The 9,544-nt window shown below is 33.7% G+C and overlaps 1 non-coding gene across 1 annotated transcript; it reads left to right on the top strand.

Annotated features, from left to right (window-relative positions):
• The first annotated feature begins 772 nt into the window (after positions 1-772).
• On the top strand, positions 773-902 carry LOC124106113 (small nucleolar RNA SNORA42/SNORA80 family). Its single transcript, XR_006855999.1, has one exon. It is a non-coding gene; the product is annotated as a small nucleolar RNA SNORA42/SNORA80 family (small nucleolar RNA).
• The last annotated feature ends 8,642 nt before the right edge of the window (positions 903-9,544 follow it).

The raw sequence follows: 9,544 nt of genomic DNA, 5'->3' as shown, positions 1-9,544 counted from the left end.
ACATGCATCTGAGAAATAAGTTGTATCTAGGATACATAAAAGTTTCTAACTCAATAAAGAGATAATTTTAAAATGGGCAAAATATTTTAACAGATTCTTTTGTTCTGATTTTTATATTTTATGTTGGTAAGGCCTGAATAGCCTACATTTCTTGGGCCTCTTAGCACAATTGTAGCTGATAAAGATGTCTTAAATATGTCCAAACTAACACAGAATGATTTAAGTGAAATCAACTACCATAAGGTTTTATGTATTTTTTGCATTCTTTAGGAAAATAACCTATGGATATACTAATATGGCACTGGCTGGCTCCACAATGCTCTGTCACTGTTTCTTTTGATTTGGGTGCCTTTCTCTCTGGTAGTCTAGACATAGCCTGTTTCTTAGACATGTTTATAAATGGATTAGGAAGGTGGTCTAAATACAGGCATCACTGAAACATGAAGCATCTTTTTGTTATAGAGTGTTGTTATTAAGAAAAGATTCCAAAGGAAGGCTTTTGGCAATGAATCATAGATTCTGACAGATGTTTTCTACAGATGAGAGCTCAGCTCCACCTTTCTCAAAAATGCAAGTTTTAGGAGAGGTCTTTCTTTCCAAACCCCTGGGAAATAAGTTGTACTGTGGACTATGTTTCCTAAAACCACTCCTACCATTGTTTGAAATCCAAGCAAAGGTCTTTTCTGGTACATAAATGATTTTCAAACCTTAAAATTTTCAGCATAGTTTGCTCTTAGATTCAAACAGATCTTTTAATATAAAGGACTGGGATGCATAGGTTTGAATTTATGGCAGGCCTTTCCCGTCAGTCTCATAGTGTCCCATGCCAGAGCAAACTGGCCCCGAACCATTGTCTGGCCTCTGAGTCTAAGGCTGCTGGCACTGAAAGGGGTTGCACATTGGAAAATAAATAAGTAGATAAATAAAGGACTATGAAAGGGGAGTACTAAGAAAACTCATTTTCCTTCATGAATATAAAATTCTGGGTGAAGACAAAGCTAATTGTGTCCCAAAATATGGAAGAAGCTTTAGAAATTACCTGATCCAATCTCTCTATTTTATTGAATAAGAAACTGAGACCAGAGCAGGTAGATCCTGGAGCCAGGAGCAGAAACCACAAACCATGATCTGCTCCTAGTCCAGTGTTCTTTCCATTACGCTTTTCAAATGACAGGAGGAAATAATCTCTGACAACATAATGAAGACCACTTAAGTAGGTCAAATAAATTGCCCAATGTCACATAGCTAGGAAGTGGCAAAGCTGGGACAAGACTCTAGATATCCAACACTCCAACACCCATTAATTTATACTATTCTACTGTAATTTTTTATATCCATATAAAACAAAATAAAATTTATTTTTATTAAAATATATTTGAATTTCCTAAGATAAACTTTATGTTTTTGCTCAACAATATATTATTTAACATATCATAAGTACACAATAAGTAGTGGTGACTCATTCATTTATGTACCCATATTGATTGGTTTGAACATATATATTATTTATCCTGAATGTGAACCAATGATGTACTTAAGGGAAAAAGGACCTGTTTCTTGATTATAATTCTCAGGTACCAAGAACTAATCTCTGAAACTCTTAAGTAATATCTTTTTAAAAGATGTCCTGAAGAGAACAAAGAAGTTTCTAGTTGATCTGTTTTACCCACCAAGAAAGAGATAGCAGAAATAAAAATAAGAGAAAGGCATTGCTTTATGCTATCGTAGGTCCATGGCCATAATCAACTCTATATATTGATTTCATTTTCCTGAAGAAATATTTGGCTGATAGTAAAGTAAGAAAATGAATGGGGGAAAAATTCTCTTGTTTAAGTAAATTTATCTTGACTCCCATAATAATTTGGGATTTGTTCCTTGAGCATTTCTCTCCAACTATAAGTCCTCAATTACTATTTTTCTTTTAATTCCTCAGCTTCATTTTTTATGTCATAGTCACTGGGGCTGAAAGTATGGCTCAGTAGTAGAGAACTTGCCAAGCTTATGCAAGGTCCTGGACTCAATCCTTAGCACTAGAAAAAAAAAATTACAACACAGTTACTAAAAATCTGACTATGGACTATAAATCTAGTCCCAAATTCCCATTATAGCCCCTATTATTCTGAAATCAATATGAAGTTCAGACACAATGTTTTGTTGGGAGACAACACAGTATACTTATTCATATATGCTGTTCATAATATGCTAAAAATTGTCTGCCTTAAAATAGACCATATGAAGAAATATACAAAAATACAACTTATGGCAAGCATAATCTCATTTCTCTTATTCTTTTTAAATACTTCAATTTTGTCTTCTAGGTAGTTTGAAATTGTATTTAACATACTGCAATAATTAAAAATAGTACAAGGCTGATGTATTTTTACATGTTTTTTAAGTCTAGAATGCATGCTTTATGAATTTGTTGAATTATATGTGAATTTAGGTAAACTAAGTCTCTTTTTCCATGTAGTCTTTACTTATTGTATAATCTTTAAAAAAAGAAGAAGAAACCAACAAGTTCATGGTTGCTTTAATACATTTTAAACATTCCACATACAATTATTTCAAGTATACAGTTTAAGATTCATTCAAATAGAGGAATAAACTTAACTAATCTTAATAAAATACCCCCAAATAAAGATGCCATAACACATTAATAAACAGTAGATCTTTTTTGTAATACTGAGAAAAATTTGGGAATTTGTATAAAAAAATCAAAAAGAACTACTTTAATAAGTGAATAAAGGAAAAGAAAGCACAAATTAGCATAAGAACTATAAATATCAGGCTGAGGTTGGGGCTTAGTGGTAGAGCGCTCGCCTAGCACGTGCGAGGCCCTGGGTTCGGTCCTCAGGACCACATAAAAATAAATAAAGATATTGAATCCAACTACAACTAAAAAATAAATTTAAAAAAAAATAACTATAAATAACCAGTAAACTCACAGTAAACACCTCACAAAGAGGTATATGTGATTATTAATCTGATAAAAGAATGTTATACTTTTTTACATAACTACTTAATTAAATTAAAAAACTGGTACCATTCAGAGCTTACAAGGACATGGTAAAAAGTGCCTTCATATATATTTGGTGTGCATAGACATAGGTTTGGAAAGTAATCTGTAAATATGTTCATAATGTCTAAATTTGTATACTCTTTGCCAATAATGCAACATCTAATAATCCATTTTCTCTGGTATAGCTGCCTAACCATGAAAGCACATGCATGCACATGCAATTAATCATAGACTCCCATTCAAAAGAATAGTTGCAAAGAATTTAAAGTTACAATGTTAATAAACAATAAAATGAGAGAAGGAATTGCAGAAAAAATACTACAGAACTACTATTTAGGCTATCATTTTTTAAAATATTTATTTCTTAGGTGTAGATGGATACAACACAATGCCTTTATTTTTATGTGGTGCTGAGGACCGAACCCGGGTCCCGCCCGTGCTAAGCAAACGCTCTACCGCTGAGCCATGATCCCAGCCCATCATTTTTCTTTATTAAAATTACAAGTTGAAAAAGCAGGACAAGACTGGAGATATAGCTCAGTGGCAGAATGCTTGCCAGCATGCATAGGGACCTACATTCAATCCCTGGTACCACAAAGGAAGAAAAGAAATAAGGAAAAAGTACATAAAGAAAAAATGGTAGCAAATTGTCTACTAACCAATATATGTATATAAATATATTGGATCTTCTAAATAAAATGAAGGTATTCTGAATATGAAGAACTCAAAGAAAGTAAGTGTTTGGACTGTGGCCAAGGAATAGTTAGCTCCACTAGAAATAGCTGATCTCTTAAAACTAGATAAATATCTGTGATGATGTCCCTTTGGAAATCAAGGTTACCTAGGGATAGTTATCAAGTTGATATATTGTAAACTGAGCCGAATATTGCACTAGGAGGATTGGGTATATCAGTCAGGAAGTCAAAAATCCAAGAGATGAGAAGGCAAAGTCTGAAGAACAAGACAAAGACACAATGAAATAAGCTAAAATACTAATTTGAGGTTAACTTGCTGAACTAAATGCTCAGGAGACTTGACAATAACATGACAGAAAGACAATTCACTTGAATAAGAAAGATTTTTCTCACATCTTTATTCACAATTGCATTATACCACTAGTAAAAAGTAATCATTTTCCTTTCCTTGTCAAAAAATATGGATGCTCTCCAATTTGTCTTTTGCTTCTCAAAAATCACAGATAGTTCATTTTTTTCTCTTTTACCAATTTCTATGAACCTTAACAACCATAACTCAAAACCACATGTTGTTATTTCAATTACTAAAATAATCTTGAGCCTTTTCTTCCTTTTTTTTGATCAACCCTCTACAGAAGTGTCAAGACATCTTTTTCAAATTACGTTTTTCTTATAAAGTCTCACTCTTCCCAAGAATACCAGCTGTGATGAAATATCCTCTCTCAGGCAGCCCCACTCCCAGACTCTCCTTTCTCAGATGGTGTTCTTTGCCACTAGCCTGGATAAATTTCCACTTCTTCATCTCCATAAATTAAGGAAAGTTTTCCTTTAAGTATAATAAAACAGAGTGATTAAGATCATGGGTCTAAAACAAGACTCAATTGATTTTAAAATTTAAATACATTATGTTGCAAATATACAACTTTGGGTTGTAAAGTAACCACTCTAGGCTTAGATTTCTTTCTTTCTTTCTTCTCTCTTTCTTTCTCTCTTTCTTTCTTTTTTATTTTGGTACCAAGAATTGAGCTCAAGTGTGTTTAACCACTGAGCCACATCCCTAATTTGCTAACCCTCTCTCTTCCTCCTCCTCCTCCTCCTCCTCCTTCTTCTTCTTTTTCTTTTTTTAGACAGGGTCTCAATAAGATGTTGAGGCTGGCTTTGAACTCAGGATCCTTCTGTCTCAGTCTCCAGAATCACCCTGCTAAGCCTTGATTGTCTTATCCATAAAGTACCATAATCATATTTCTCATTTCATAATGTTATCATCCCTAGCTTCTTGTTGTTGTTGACTTGGCACAGAGCCTGGCACATAAATGCTCCTAAACATTTTTATCACTTTCATTGTCATTTTTAGGAATTTTAGCATTTTTCTTTAATTTTTTAACTGTTTCTTACCAGTGTATAAATGTAGACTTCTAAAAATATTCAAAATATTTTTGTTCATTTAAAAAATATTACAGTGTAAATTACATAATAAGAAATAACTTACTGGTATGAAGTGATGCAGAATTTGATGTTGACAATGCTCTCCTCATGTTTTGAGCTCTGTTTTTTCCCCATAATGTATACATATATTTCTTTCCATAGTCTGTTCTTCTAAGTGAAAACCCTTCCTCAAAACTTTATTAATCCAAGGCAAAAGAAATTCAGAGCGCAGATTAAGCTAAATATCTGTGCTCTGGAATATTTTATTTTTCTTCCTTAACACTATTCCTGGTTAAGAATGGTATTATTTTATTGAACTAAAATTCACCAAGGAAAAATGAATGTGTCTAATGAATAAAAGGGAATCTCACCTACTGACTCAAAGGAAGTATAGCTGGGATTCCCAGGAACTAGAGTCAGCAGGTGGCTTTTCTCTCCATTTTCTCTCTGACACTCATTCCCATGCATACTTATTATCTGAAAACTCAATACATTTTATTTGAAATCTGATTTATCTGTTTATTTTTATTTTAGGCATAGCTGAAATTGGCCATCAGCCTTTGGAATATATAACCTTAAGATACCTGGGTCCAAAAATCCTCCGAATATCACTGGGACTGTTAAATTTTATAGAATAGGATTAGCCTTAAACAACCAACAAATTGAATAGCTTTAAAGCAAATGTGTGTCATTGTCCAATCAAAAATGAACAGAGGTCTTAGATCAGTTGCTCATTAGCAGAATCCATGGGCCACAGCAAATTCTCTGGGGAAAAAAGAAGAGACTAGTGAATTGACTAGCACATTATCAACATCTGCTTTCCTTAAACACCTACCAACATTCTAATCAATATCTCAAAATAATCCTCATTCTCTCCATCAATGACAATAATTCTTAAAACATTCTTAAGGCACCAGAGTGCAATTTGCTCTTCTATTGTGATGCCAAGTACAGCTCTTTTTTTTTTCATTTTTCATTATCTTCTACCATGTTAAAAATAACAGTTTAAAGTTTTAATTAACAATCGACATTAATCTAGGCTCATATTCAATTAAATAAAATTTTAATTTAACTTAGTTAAAATTTGGGAGAATGGGAATTTATTTTTAAAATATCAAGAATTAGGGGCTGGAGTTGTGGCTCAGAGGTAGAGCGCTCATCTAGCATGGGCAGGGCCCTGCGTTTGATCCTCAGCACCACATAAAAATAGAATAAAGGTATTGTGTCCAACTACAACTAAAAAACAAAATATTTTAAAAAAAGAATTAAAGAGAAATTGGAGAAAGTGCTTATCTTGTTTTTTACTTAACCTCTTTCACCAAATGCCTCAGTTCCCAGAGGCAGCAAGAGGGCTTTCCAAGACTTAGGTACATTCTTTTCAAGACAATGTTAGACATTAATGGTAAGGAATCCCATGATACCTTCTTTTCCTATTGATCCTCATAGACATTTTTGACAGGCTACATCTTTAAACTAAAGTGCAAGTGGAAAACAATCTTTTCAGATATATTGTTCATCACATATTTTATTAATCAGTATCATTGAGGATGCAACATCCTCTGACCTGGAAGTTTTGTAACATCCTCTGACCTGGAAGTTTTGTACAACAATGATGTACAAATCAAATATAAGCCCAGGCCATTTCAGCATTCCATCTGAAAATAAATCAAGAGTAGTGATGATCAACTCTACCCATACATTAAAATCAGATGGACTCAGATGAGAAGTTTATAACCTACTAGTAGCCCAGATCCACCCCCCAGTCAATTTAATCAGAATCTTTGGTTGTGAATCTACTCATTTCTTGTTCAAGTTACCTTAGATATTCTAATACGTAGCCAGGTTTAAGAAAAGCTATAAAGACACATTGGAAGCAGATTCTAGCCAACAGGATCTATTTCTCTAAATGTAAAAGAAAAAAGAAAGAAAGAGGAGAAGAAAAACTGAAAGAAAAAATCCAGAGGAAATGAGGAGGGGAACAACAAAAACAATAAAAAACAAACAAACAAACAAAAACCTATGCTTCCAAGTACCGTGGGAAAGAGGGCTAAGAAGAAAGCAGGCCATTCCTTGGTAGGGAAGGCTGTCCCTCAGTCACAACTTCCAAAGCTGTGTTTTCCATCTCAGGAATGGAGCAGAGGGTATTGAATTCCAATTGCACTGTTCTTTAATCACCTACTCTGTTTAAATACGGAGAGAAATACAATATGTCATTCTTACTGAGACACTCACTATGTAGCTAAGGTAAGGGGTAGAAAGAATACTGAGAAGTAATTGTGATTCCAGGGTCTCAGTGTCTTTCCTCCAGAAAGTAGACTTAAAAAGTGCCTTAATCAAACTGCCTCTCAATATCTTTGCTTCTCAAGTTACTCAACCATCTTATTTATTCTATGAACTGGTATTGCTGAGCAATCTCTTGGCAAACATTGTTTTCAGGGCTAGGCTTTCTATATGGATCACCCAAATTTACTGCTTACAAAATTCTTGTAGTCTGGTGAATAGCCCAGTAAGTGGTTATAGTGCAATGTGAGTTGGAAATATGGGGAGCTGAATAGAAAACCATAAGAGGTCAAGAAAGATTTCTCTTAGGTAAGTGTTCAAAAATGACTGAAGATGTTACAAATTTAAGAAGTTCAAGGGTGGCATGGCAAACAAACAGTGAGAGCAAAACTTTTAAAGTTTTGTGGTTGAATTTCAGTGTGGTTGAATTTCACATTTGAGATAGAGAACTGGGAAGATGAAGTCTCAACAGGAGGGACAATTGTTGAGGGTCAATGTGTGTTTTTATGCACTGATTGTGGTATAATGAGATTAGCCAGATCAGTCCAGTAGCTGCAAAGTTAGTTAGGTGTGCCATTTAAAGAATGGTAAGATTCTTAGGGATACAGTTAGAGACTGAAGCAATAGTCCAGAGGAGAAAGCCATTCAGGAAATAAAGTTCTAATTCTATGATAGAGAATGAGTGAAAATATGAACCCATAACCTACACAAAACAATACCTATCGTGTATTTTTAGTGTGTAGTAATTTCCATTTTCACAAGAATTTTCACAAGAATTCTATTTCCAAATATGTAAATATTTAAAATGCTGAGATCAAGTTTTTGTTATCTTCCATTAACTACCAATAACAATATTATATTATGTAAGAATGACTAAAAATATAGAGCTGACTAATAATATTGTGTTTGGAGATACTCACAGATTTCTACACAGTTCTACACATCTTTACTTATCTCTGTCAAGCCCTGGGGATTTTCAGAGAAAGCACATGCAATGTTAAGTATGTACTTAAACTGTAAGCATCGAACCCTTGGGAACTATCAAGTTATCAGTCTTTACAACTGAAAACATAATGCAATTTAAGTACAGCTACTTTAAATGGTTCAGATTACATTTAGGTAATATTTTGAGTGAGATGAAGACAGATTTCTACCCAAATGACTGGTTTAATCACCTCTATTTGTGTCCCAGGTAGTGTCTTTTTTTGTGAAGTCTACCAAGGATATAGAAAGCATCCTCTCCAAAAAGAATAGGTCCTTATGTTACTGAGGTCATGACAAGTACAATCAAGATATTCTTTCTTCCAAAAACAAAAGCAAAATGTGACATTTGTGATCTTTCGAACTTCTTCATGAAGCTTTTGAAGGAGAAGTCTACCAAATTGAGCTTTATGCCCTGAAAATATTCTTTTCATTCACTTTTTTTAAATTTAAATGATTTTTTAAAATACAATACAGCAGAATGCATTACAATTCTTATTACACATATAGAGCACAATTTTTCATATCTTTGAATATAAAGTATGTTCACACCAATTCTTGTCTTTATACATGTACCTTTTTTGCATTACAATTCTTATTACACATATATACCACAATTTTTCATATCTCTGTTTGTATATAAAGTATGTTGACACCCAATTCATATCTTCATCTTCATACATGTACTTTGGATAATGATGTCCATCACAAAGGACTAAAAACATCATACTACAGGGATGCAGCCACATCAATGTTTATAGCAGCACAATTCACAATAGCTAAACTGTGGAACCTACATAGATGCTCTTCAGTGGATGAATGGATTAAAAAAGTGTGGCATATATACACAATGGAATTTTACTCAGAAATAAAAGAGAATAAAATAATGGCATTTGCAGGTAAATGGATGGCATTGGAGAAGATAATGCTAAGTGAAGTTAGCCAATCCCCCCCCCCCCGCAAAAAAAAAAAAAATGCCTAGCCTAGTGTTTTCTCTGATATAAGGAGGCTGACTCATAGTGGGGTAGGGAGGGGGAGCATGGGAGGAATAAATGAATTCCAGATAGGGAAGAAGAGGGGTGGGAGGGAAAGGAAGGAGGCAGGACATTCACTTCATTTTTTAAAATATATTTTTAATTGTCAA

This window comes from Marmota monax, unplaced genomic scaffold (assembly GCF_021218885.2).
Source record: "Marmota monax isolate L192 unplaced genomic scaffold, Marmota_monax_Labrador192_F-V1.1 WCK01_AAM20220418_F8-fsc00057, whole genome shotgun sequence".
Taxonomy (NCBI): Eukaryota; Metazoa; Chordata; class Mammalia; order Rodentia; family Sciuridae; genus Marmota; species Marmota monax.
Note: the sequence above shows the minus strand (reverse complement) of the source record. Positions and strands in the feature narration are given on the sequence as shown.